This window comes from Podarcis pityusensis, assembly GCF_964106645.2.
Source record: "Podarcis pityusensis genome assembly, chromosome: 1".
Taxonomy (NCBI): domain Eukaryota; kingdom Metazoa; phylum Chordata; class Lepidosauria; order Squamata; family Lacertidae; genus Podarcis; species Podarcis pityusensis.
Window position 1 is genome coordinate 25,320,032 of NC_138028.1, and position 12,578 is coordinate 25,332,609.

Here is a 12,578-nt window from a genome sequence, read left to right on the forward strand (position 1 = left end):
AGAACCAATTATCAGGGCCAGACCAAGACATTTTGTTGCCTCAGGCAAAGGCCAAATGCCACCCATGTAAAAACTGGGTGGATTTTCAGTTGAATCTTACCACAACGCCAGTGAGGAACAGCATCCTCCATCACACCTGAGGGCAGAAGGCTAGCTTAGGGGAAATAGGGCAGACCACATGAGACACATAGCTCCATCATCCAGCACCTCACCAGTTCTACTTGCCCTCCCAACAGTGGGGCAGAGCCATTGCAATAGCCTTCCATTAGCAGCAGAAGCAGCACCGACCAGGAAGAGGCAACGGCAAAGGAGTGAGGCAGCAGCAAGCCTGGGGTATGTGTGCCTGCAGCAGTACTGGATTGGTTCTGCTGGTTCCTGTACTGTGAGTTCTGCATTGCAGGGGGTTTGGACTAGATGACCCTTTGAGTCCCATCCAATTCTAAATTTTATTATTCCATGGTGTATCCATGCAGACCTGGCCTCACCACCAGATGCTCCTCATCCTCCTTCCAGTATGCTGCAAACAGGAGGTTGTTGAGGCACCTCCACCCCACCAGGCCAGCCACTCCAGATCTAAGAAAGATGTCTCACTCTGTCTGTTGATAGGACCAACCTTGCCAATGATTGAACAGCCTCAAATGAAGGTAAAGTGGCAGTGGAGAAAGCTATATTCTGATACACTTGACAATAATGTGGACTGAGGCCAGTCACCCTCAGCAAGGCCTGAATTACATTAAGTTTTCATCTAAATCTCACAGCACACCATTAATGATGTTTAGTTTGGGGAGACCCATCTTGTTCACTCATCTCTACAGAATCCACAAAGTGAAAAGAGAAATGGATGAAACATCTTGGGATCAGCTAAAATGTAAAAGCATTGGATTTATTCCAGTGGAGACAGAGCGTAGTGAACTTTAGATATATTTTTTTAATGCATCCTGGTTTGATTGTTAGTTGAATGAATGGAAGGCCTTTAGCACTTAACATTTATAACATACAAGACAATGGGATCTCAATGGACTATTGATTCCTGGTGTAGTTTAGAATTCTAAGAGAAGGCAAGTGCTCCACCTTAGAAAATAGTTTTAACATGGGGAAATTAGCTTAGAGCAAATAAACATTTATTCTAACTCTCAGCATAAAATGAATAATTTTTCCCACCTGAATATTGAAATGATTAGTAGAAGTAGTTGTTTCACTAGCCTCTGGCCAGGAAGTTCTCACTACATTCATAAGGACTCTGATATATGCAGAGAAATTGTGTACCCGCAGAGTTTTTCCCATTCATTTCAATTAGGAATCCCATAAGGGAATCCTATTTCTTTCCATGGCAGAGTCTGAACCTGGAACCTTCTGTTCACAAAGCAAAGGGTGGGTGAAAAATGTACTGAAGATCGAGGTAAAAACTTAACTATACAAAATACATTTTGGAGGTTTACATCAATAATCAAATAATAGTTGCATTTAAAGGCGAGCCTACCAAATTTACCAAACTTTTGAAATCAATACACAAACTCAAACCTACCCATCCTTAGGATTTCACGCTGCTCCAAATTTTGCAGTGCCGTTCTCAAGCCAAGTAATGTGCACAAAAATAAGGCAAAGTCTGCATGCAAATGCACATTTTAGTGAAAAACAACATACAAAAATGCATTATACTAGTTGAAGTGGTTTTGCAAAAATTGATATATTGGGAGAAATTCACAATGAAATGGTTATTTCCCCCCCCCCTCCCCCAAATCACAAACTGGTATGGAAATACAGAGAAATGAAGACTGGAAAAATGAGAAGTGAGAAAAACCAAAATGGACAAATTCCCTCATCTCTAGATGCAAATGAACTAAATGCATTCCCCAACTTACTTATCCTCAAATTCAGTCTTCTATTCAATGAGAATATTCTGAACAAAATAATGAATGGGGGCATCTCCTATTTTTCCACTGCAGAAACTGTGAAAGGAAGTAAGCTCCGTTTTTTGAACTGTTATTGCTTTCATACCCAGAGTGTAACGTAACTACTAACCAGAAGGCTGCCGTAAACACCAATAGAAAGTGTTTAAATCAATATGAGAAAGCTCAGCTCCCCACTGAAGCATTTGCAAACTATTGCCAAGGGGGAAGGAAAACCCACCGAATTTTTGTTTAAAGACCATTTTTTGAGTGTCAGTAAAGTTCAGAGACTCCTGGTCACACCAGCAGGCAGACCCTCTGCATCTGCGCCCAAGAGCAGCACAAATAACAGGCAATAACTTACAATGAGAAATATAGATGAGATCCCTGTCTTTTCAACACTAGAAACCATTTTCATTGTTTAGGTTCAGCATCTGCAACCCATTCCCCCACCTCCTACCCCAATCCCCGGTTTCCCCCATCCCGTTAATTTACAGAAGAGATTTGACTCCATGCATGTTTATGATGTGCATACCAGCAGCGAGTTTCAGGCTGCTTAGATTTATTTTTCAGATAATGATTTCCAACTATGACTTTCTAAACAATGGGGAATTGGGGGGCACTTCAAAAATATGATCCTTTTGTCTCTAGACCTTGGAAGATAAAGTCGTTCTCAATCTAACTTTCATTGAACCCATGATCCTCCAGCTGTTTGGCAAAGAGTCCGCCCGGACGGTGATAATCACAAGGCCAGCAAAAGTTCCTGTTATTCTCTCAGCATTGGATTTTTGCTTTTGTTTCTCTCAAGGACTTTTACACACAAGTTCAGCTGAATATTTCCAATAAAGTGTGTTCCTAGTTTAGCAAATTGGGGAAGGGCCACAGCTCAGAGGTAGACCCCATGCTTTGCATAAAGTTCCAAGTTCAATCCTCGACATCTCCAGCTAGGGCTGGGAATGTCTCCTGTATAGGATGGGAGAGAATTTTGTTTCCGTTAACAGTTTAAAGCAAACCTACCTAATTCCCACTTTTGGAAAGAGTCGCTTACCCAGTTTTGGGTGAGCAGTTTTTGTGGCTCATCACACTCCCTCCCCAGGGGCAAAAAAGGCTTTTGCCCTTCAGCAGCCTGTTGGGATCCTTAATGGCCAGCCAGAGGGGATCCTGGGATAGCCTGTCAAATAGTTTGATTTTTTTTTTTTTTTGCCCAATCAGGGCCTTGGCTGGGGGCGGAGCTTTGGCGGTAGATCAAACTGAGCAAGTCTTCACTCTGACCCACCGTTGAAGGATAAAAGCCAGTTGCACGGGGAGATCAGCAATGCAGCTGACAAAAGACCAACCCACTCACCCAACCCATATGCTGTTCTTTAGGCAACTTGTACAAAAAACCTTGCTGTGGTTCAAAATGTCAGCCATATTCAGAGCTGGGAAGGAATTGGCCTGCAAACAAATTGGGCCTGCTTGAGTCTTTTGCCTTCTCCATAGCAATCATCACAACTTTTGGCAGATGAGGCACTGGGTGGAATCCTTAGTCCATTTCTGGTTTGAGGTGATGCACCACATCACCCCTACCCTCAAGAAGGTGCAACATCAGGGTACCCAGTAAAGGGGTATGAGTGGACGTTTTTGTCCTGAAGCCAAGTGAGGAGCAGAAGGGAAGTCTAGGGAGTGCCAGCTCAGTTGACCTGTGCCTTGAGGTGGTCCATAACCCAGGCACAACCCTGGGTTTCTTTGTGTATACAAAGAAAAGCATAAAAACATATGAATTCATGAAAATAACATCCACCAGTGCATTACAGTAGTGACAATTCTTGTAATTTGATAATGCTCTTCTCCATGTTTCAGTCATTATGGAAGTGTGTTCTACTGTCTTTGTGGACAATCTCCATTTGGAAGTTCACCTGTCTCCATTAGTCGCTAAGTTTTGACGGAAGGTACAAAACTTTCTACTTCTTTTTAAAAGCTTTCCTTGTTTAGTATTTTTTTTTAATGGGCATCTCTTATAATTTGTTTGGGCTTTAAAGATGGAGTGTTTTTATTGCCTTATTTAAGGTGCATAATAAAATAATGAATAAATACTCAGTAAATGGACAGGTCCTCATTTGTATTCTTGCAAGGCAGCTGCCATTAAGATGGTGGGCTGCAAGGACATCTGGAGGGTGCAGCACATTTTGTTGTGCTATGAATGAAGAAATACATTCTACCTTATGCAAGATTGTGTCAGAAAGAGCAAGACCTCCTGATGCCAGGGTTGGATGACAGCTTTTGTGCCTATAGTAACAGGGACTCCTAAACGCTTGTCAACAGACTTGTACTGGGCCTTAAATTCCACTCCTTTTTCATCAAAACAAATAAAATTATGAAGTTGCATTGAACTGAGTCACACCATTGGTCCATCTCACTCAGTATTGTTTAGAGACAAGTGGGTTAGCAGCTGTCCAGATTTTCTAGGCAGCTTTGGCCAGCTCTACTTACAGATGCTAGGGTTTCTACTCAGGACCTTCTGTGTGCAATACTTCTATCACTGGGCTTTTGTCCTGTCCAAAAAATGAAATTTTAGCCTAAGAATGGATGGAGAGACCTTCTAAATGGACCAAGGATCCATCTAGTCTAGCTTTTTGTTTCTAACAGTGGCCAGAAAGGTGTTTCTGAGGAGCCCATAATGGGGTTATAGAAACACAGAACATTGGAAGCTTCCTTGTACTGAGTCATATCACTGGTCGATCTTGCTTAGTACTGTCTATACTAACTGGCAGTGACTTTTCAGGGTTTCAGATGAAAGTCTCTCCGGGTTCCACCTAGAGATGCTGGGACCTTCTGCCTGTAAAGCAGATGTTCTATCACTGAGCCATGTCCCTTGTTGTTTTCCCCTCCCCCATGTACCAATATTAAGAGGTATACTGTCATGCTTTGATTTAGTTAACATAGCTAATAGCCAGTTGCATGAGATATCCCCATGTAATTACTGTCCTGATAGGATCAGGGTAGTGGGCAACAGGAATGACACAATTGGCTTGCCCTGGTAACCTCAGAGAGAAGATTGATAGCTTCCACTATCATTTTAGGATCAACCACCATACTTTATGACACTGGACTTAGTGAATTGTGATTTGTTCTAACTGTGGTTGTGCTAGATCTCCAATAAACTGTCGTGTGTTATCATGGTGTTGTTGTTTTTTAACTACCCATAGTTAGGACATTTAGTTGTATTCTAAAAGTACAAGCTTGCAGAGGAAGGGAGGAGAGGCTCAAGCATGCTCATTCCTGAAATGCTAAGCCATGGTTTAGTGTTATGTCTGAAGCAGGCCACTGTGTATTCTGCTCATCCCAAACTTACAGGGCAAGTAACCCACACCAAGCACCCTGCTGCATGGAGGCATAACTACAGCCAGCTCTGGCTTTGCTAATGAACCTAGTAGTGCCCGGTTTTAACTTCAAGATAGAAGGAAGTGCCAGTTTGGCAAACAGTCAAAACATGTCTCTATTCGCGGCACAATTTTGTATGCCTCCCTCTATAGAGTTCTGTACGTGATACATATGGTGTACATACTCCTCTGATTGGGCCAACCCACTCCACAGACTCAAAAGCTTGAGTTCTGATTGCAGAGAGGGTTATTTACAGCAGTTAAAATTCAATTTGTTTAATTTGATTATCAATTTGTGGTCCCTACTCATTGCTGGCCCGGCCTTCATCCACTTAATTTCAAAGAACATCTGCCATCTACAAAGTATTCTCTGATTCATCCTCTGAAGAGAGGCTCTTTAAGCTGGAGGTAAAGTAATTGCTGATGTCTAGTTCATCGTTCCATCCTTGTCATTGACAAGGCTGTTCTGGGACCAGGAAAGTTCTTTTCCTATTATATACAGTAGGGCATCTATGGAATTTTGACACATCTGATCTCCCATAAATCAGTAGACATATGTGACCCTCCCTGCCATGTGCCATTGGATCAATATGCAAGATTAACCTTCCATTCCATAGTTCAACAACACTATTAATGAAATAACCATTCAGGTCAAGCGTTCTATGCCCCAGAGATATATGAAGTTCCAGAGGATCTATAAATCTTCAGGAGTGGACAATTTTATTTCTCTATCTCTATCAATTGGATTAGCACCCCCACTTAAAAAACAACAATTCCAAGAAGCTCGAACTAGCATAAGGTTCTCTTTCTAAACACCCATCAAATGATAGGCTGGCCTTGAAGGTGTTGGCTTGTCAAGACTACCCAGTTAATGTCTTGATTATGGAGGGAATCCGGTCTCTGCAGTCTCCATCTAGCTCCCTGTCCACTATACCAAACTAGCTTTCAAGTAATGGAGAAAAAGGAAGTACATTAAATAAATGTGCATTTTTGACAATGCAATTGTAAGATAACTGAAGGGCCTTCAAATGACCGAAGTTTCTGCCAGAGGCACATACTCCAAGAGAGATTTCTTACCGGAAATATATGTTACATACATCATCAACACACACCTGGATGCATGTAATACTTAAATCCAGCTATTAAATAACATTCCGTGAAAATGAGAAACCACACAAGTCAAATGGGAAGTTGTATGAAATCAAGAGAAAGCAATTAAGAAACTGTAATATCTTGGGGCTGAGTGATGATTGAGCCAAAGTTGAGCACTTTTTAAGTCCCTCTGATTTCTATGGGAGAAACATAAGTGGAAACCTTACTTCTCCCAGTAAAATCATTGAGACTTAAAAACTGCTTAACTTTGGCTGGAATGTGGTATATATAGCTATGTTGGAAAATAAAAGCCTGGGGTGACACCACATTTCAACCAAATCCCATCCATTCCTTTTCATAGTAATGATTCTGCCGACTCCTCCTTCTCCCTAGAAATTTACAAAAATATGAGTTTTTGCAAATCTGAGATTTGTTCAAGTTTGTCCCAAAGACCAAGTTACATTTTGAGCATCTGTTCCAAGCCAATTTATTTGCCTAAGCTTCAAGCCTGAGATTTCATACTCCAGACTTGAAGCTTAGGCCTCTAAGAAGGCCCCTCCACAGACCAAAAACCTTGGGTGTAGAGTGTCTTGCAGAGGGTTATTTATAGCAGTTAAAATTCAATTTGTTTAAATTTTATTGTCAATTTGCCTTAGAAAGATAAACTGCAGAGACTTGGCTCGGAGACGGGAATATATTCACAATTAGCATTTAGGCATTTAAAAAGGGTGGTGGTGGTATGGCCAACAGTGAACTGGATACCAGAAAACTCATAACCAAATAACATTTGAGCTAAGAATCAGAAGTGAACATGACCTAAGGGCTTAATTAGAGATGGAGGGGGAATGTACAATTTGTAGTTGATTTGTTGCTGTTGTTGTTTTATTGTTGCTGCTGCTGCAGTTCTGATTTTTGTTGTCTGCCATAATGAATGGTCAATGCAGACAACTGAACACTGTAATAGGGTAATGGATGTAGTTCAGTGGTAAAGCATCTGCTTTGCATGCAGAAGGTACCTGTTTAAATCTCTGACATCTTCGTAAAGGGTTGGGAGAAACCGCTGCCTGAAATCCTGGAGCGGGAGCTGCTGCCAGTCTGCATGGACAAAACTGAACTAGGCAGACCAATAGTCTGACTCAGTATAACATAGCTTCCTATGTGAATGTCTTGGGTACTCAGATAGTTCTTAAGAACATAGGAAGAACCTGTTGGATCAGGCCATTGGCCAATCTAGTCAACCTTCCCATCTCACAGTGGCCAACAAAATACCTAGGAGAAGCCCCAGAAGAGGACCTACATGCAATAGCAGTCTACCCACTTCTGGTTCCCAGCAGCTAGGATGTCAGGGACTGTGCAGAGGAGGAGGAGTGGTGGAGACCATCCCCCCATCCTGACCCTTCCAGGGAGAAGGAAGAGGAAGACAGTATAGATTTACCACAGTGGTTTGCATGAGGTCACAGCTCAGAGGAAGATGACAGGAAAAGTTGGGAAATAATGGGAGAGGAGGAGCAGGTGGAGCTGGAGCAGCAGTTGGCTGACATGTTGTCACTAGAAAGCATTCCAGACCCACCATCTCTTAGAATCCGGCGAGCCTTAAAAGTAGGAGAGCAAAGAGCTCAAAGAGAAGGCAGTTAGCAGTACCCCTAGAGGAGATAATGATGATGACGAATGAGGAAGAGGTGTGGAGAGTCACTTGGGATAATGCGATTATCCAAGAGGCTGGGTTCTATAACCTCTCCCTGTAAAGTTTGAAATGAAAAGGACTGTAAGAAACTTTTCCTTGTTTTTAATCCTTTCCTGGGCAACCAGCCGGGAGCCGCTGATAGCACCCTGACAGAGGCATGCTATATTTGACAGTGGATGTAGAGTATTACAATCATGGCTGGTAGTGTGAATTGCATACATTCCTTCATTTTGTTTGCACCTTTAACATGGAGCTGAGTGGGGCCCTGGAGCAAGGACTACATACAGAGAGAAATGTGTTCAAATGGCCACAATTTTTATGGATTCCAGCTAACAGAGTTTTGTGTGGCAGATAAATAAAGGATCCAATCACTAGACAACTCTGCTGCTGACTGATATTACTTTTAAGTGCCGTCCATGTGTTTGTGCCCCCCTCAATGGAAAAGTGTGATGAAGCCAGGAGCCCACAGGATGTTACCCCGAGGGGAAGGTCTACTTTTAGAACCCATGTGCCGAAACAGCCTGTCACAGTAGACCGGCTCCTGGGCAAGGCCTCAGACATGGTACCGATAGCTCATCAGTTTCAGTACACCTCCAGATTGCTATGCAAATTGGAAGGTCTTCCAAGGTGGAAGGTCTGTTTCCTTCTTTCCTCCTATCAGTAGTTGCAAAGAAAAGTCCCTTGACTTCTTTTGAGAAGGAAAAGCAGCATACAGTTGTACTTGGTGGCAAAACACTGGTGGTGGTAAGTGGAGACCCAGGACTTTTGAGGCCCTGATCCCATGCACTTTTACATGACAGTAAGGCCCCCTTCACACAATGCATTTTCAAGACCAGTTTGGAATTTATCCTAAATGCCAACAGTATGAAATCTCGCAATAGCCACTTTTTCCAAGCATCCAAATCCATTTGAGCTATTAAACATGTGGTATAAATTAATGGATGGGGGTGGGAGAGTAAGATGAATGAACCTTAAAGTTCACTCCCCAGCCTCCTTGTGATTCCATTTGATATTTATCACACTTATTTTTAAAGAAGATCAGAGCAACTTATATCAAGCGCCTAAGCAATCTTGAGGTGAGATCTGCTTAGCTTTTAACAATGGTAAGGCATCATCATTCCCTCACCATTTTCTTGAGCAATTAAATAGCTCAAGTTGTTAAAATGGCTGCCAACTTTCAGATCAGATTCTCTACTGTAAAAAACCCCAACAACACCAGCCACTGAGTGCTATGCCCATTTTTAAATTTCACCAGGAAGACACAAAGCTCTATTTAAAACCAACCTTTCAAAGTATAGGGGATATATTTGAAGGTACCCTACCTTGTTGGGAAATGAATGAGAAGATATACATCTTTCTTGCCTCTAGTTTCACAATAGCAAATTCAACCAACAAGCTTCATGAATCTCTGAAACAACACTTGGCTGCTTCTGAGACTTGGTGAACTGCCAGGGTTTCACTCTCTCTTGTATAAAAACAGTTCCCAATAACTAAATGGTCATTATTTTAAAAATGTAAAGGTTGAAACCAAAGTGTAGATTATCATGGCAATCTGTTCGAATAGCAACTAAATAGGACATTGGGGGGGAAAGAATTAAGGCTTACTCAGCAAAACTAGTTTACCCATTTTGCTGTACTACATTAAAAAAAAATCAAATACAAGGATCATGTCTAATGACTGTTGTTGAAGCTGCCGAATGCAAATGCTGATGACCCCCCATTTATTTATTTTTATGCTCAAACTCTCTTGCAAACAGGCTGTGCCAGTTTGGCTTTTATGTACATTAAGGAGAACTCGTTAAAATTTCTCCTAACAGCTGGCTTGAAGCTGACAGGAGGCAGAAAATAGGCACACTCTGCCAGTAGGTTCAACTTTTTAAATGTAGGGGGAAATCTTAATTGGAATCTTTGGAGGCCCCCTTACTTCCCCTGAACAGGAAAGGTGGCAAGCTGGTCTATCACAGCAGAAAGCATCATGTAAGTAGCATTCCCTAACTAGAAGACAGAGCTCGTGTACCTCAAAAGAATCTAAAACTTTTAAAAAACCCAACGATGTTGGATCTTCCATGACATAGAACCCTAAAGATCTGAATTGTAGAGGTCAGTTGGGTTCCCTCCTGGGTAGCCTTCTAAGAGCTGTATGGGCAGAGCCAGAAGCAAAAGACTGCAAAGAAGATTCTGAATTTTACCTTTGTATATAAGACTAGTTTCTACACACACCTGTCTCTCCATCCCAGCAAGTGAGAGGCATTATCAGAGTTCAAGGACATATGCCAGCCAGGCAAAAACACTCAGGACAGAGCAGGACCAGTGAAGCATGTGGCCTGGGGAGAGTTCCAAGGGCCAAATAGAAAGGCTTGGAGGGCCACATTCAAGCCAAAACCTTGAGGTTCGCCTGCCCTCCTCTTAACATTTCACAGATAGAAGCTAGAGACCCTTTTGTATACATATAATACCCTTATCCTCACACCATGCATCACTGTCTGAGACCTCTTTTCTGCCTGTTGGACACTGCACTCATTTATTCTGAACAGCCTACGCTGTGCTGTAGGGTTAACATTGGGGGTTAGCATTGTTGGGCACCTGCCAAGGCCCACACCAGGCAAGGGGCCCAGTGCTGAGCCCTAGAGCCTCATCGTATTACTCCTCCTCTTCCTCGCCATCACTGCTCATTCACCTGCATTCTCTGAGCATGCAAGCAGTGACAAAAGCAAAGAAATGGAGCAGCATCTGACATGTGCCTTGCATTTTCCCTCTGGGCAGTTGTGCAGCTTGCGGGAAGATATTATTGCCTTTAGTATACTGAGATGATGATGATGATGATTAATGAATTAAATTTCTATCCCACCCTTTGTCCTGATGGAGGTTTGGGCAGAAAATAACCAAGTGGTGAAACAGTACAATTAAGCGCTACATACAACTGCTATTAATAATGTGCACTGTGATTTTGCTGCCATGTTCAAGGTGTTGCTACAAAGCCCTATACAGCTTGGGACCAGGATACCTAAAAGATCATCAGCCTTCTTATAAACACAACTTATAAACACAACAATTTGCAAAGGAGAGCCTTTTGCAGATACTGCCCTATCAGGAGGTCCATTCCACACAATATAGAAGCTGAGTCTTTTTTGTGGTGGCACCAACCAGGCCTTGTCTCTATGTTCTTTTCAGTGTCTGTTGAAGATCCTCCTTTTTCAAGGAACCTCTCAAGCAGAGATCTTTATCTGCTTTAGGTTTGAAGTCATTTTTACATAGGAAATTGTTTTTTAATTATTTGTATACCTGGATTTTATATATATATATTCAAAATGACGTATAAATGCTTTATTGTTGATGTGTTTACTGTGAAATTGCTCTGAGATATGGGAAACAATTCACAAGTGCAATCAAATAAATGAATAAATACCAGGTGAGCCAGTCTCCCCTCGAATCTACAATTTCTCTCCTCTTTCCTACACTGAAAGTGTTTTATAATCCCACGCAGGGGCACACTTTTCTGCAGGAGATGAATGGCCCTGTGGAAGTGGGGGAGCATTTTCAGACTGACCTGACCTGGTAACAGCTTCTCTCACAAGCAGCCCACTGAGCACGTTGAAGAAGGATAATAAAATGATACAATTAGAGGAAAATCATGCCTATCATTTGTTGACATGAAGCGGTGATTAGGGGAAGGAGCACATTTCCTCTTTCCCTATTGCTGCTGCTAATTCAAGCTTAAATCCTCACTCAGTCCACTCCCACCTGTCAGAAAAAAGGCATTCATTACTCTAAATGCCTTCTTGGGTACAGTCTCAGCTCACTTAATGCAGTTTATCACCACAGCAAGAGCGAAAAGCACAGAAAGAAATTAGGTTAATCAATACCGCAGCAGTTGTGCTTAGCATTCAGTTTGGTAGGTCCCTCAGCTTGCCAGACCTTTGACTATAGGCCGTGACCTGCTTTAGGTCTTTGTGCCCAGGTGGCTGTCTTTTAAGAGGTTGCGCTGATCTGGAGTGGAAGGAAGCCTTAAGCTTGAATAAATCGTGTCATTCCTGCAAGTTGTATGCCACACCTCAGAACATTTACTATGCTGCTTTGGCCTCTTGCAGCTCCTACAGTACAAGTCAAATATTTAAGTGCATTAAACTTTCTATCCTTAGGAATACAGGTATCTTCCTATACTGGGTCAAACCAATGTTTCAAACTGATCAGAGATGTAAGAAGGCAGCAATTTCTGTCCTGTCCTGAATTCATTGCAGTCATCACTGTTTCTTTTCTCCTACAGCTTGACTTCCACTAAAACCTACATTATTCAACTTGCTATCTGTTGTGGCTGAAACTTAGGTAATTATATAATTGCATGTCAGGGCAAAACCCCCTTAATTCCACTTATACACTCATGGGGGCTAAACTGGCAGTGATGGACCAAAAAACAAGACCTTGGGATCCTAGTAGACAGCTTGTTGAAGATGTTGCTTCAGCATTTGGACATCTTTGCCAAAATGGGGTCAACTGAAATTAAGACTGTAAAAAATGAGAAACTGTCAGAAATAATAAAAAAGAACAATCAAT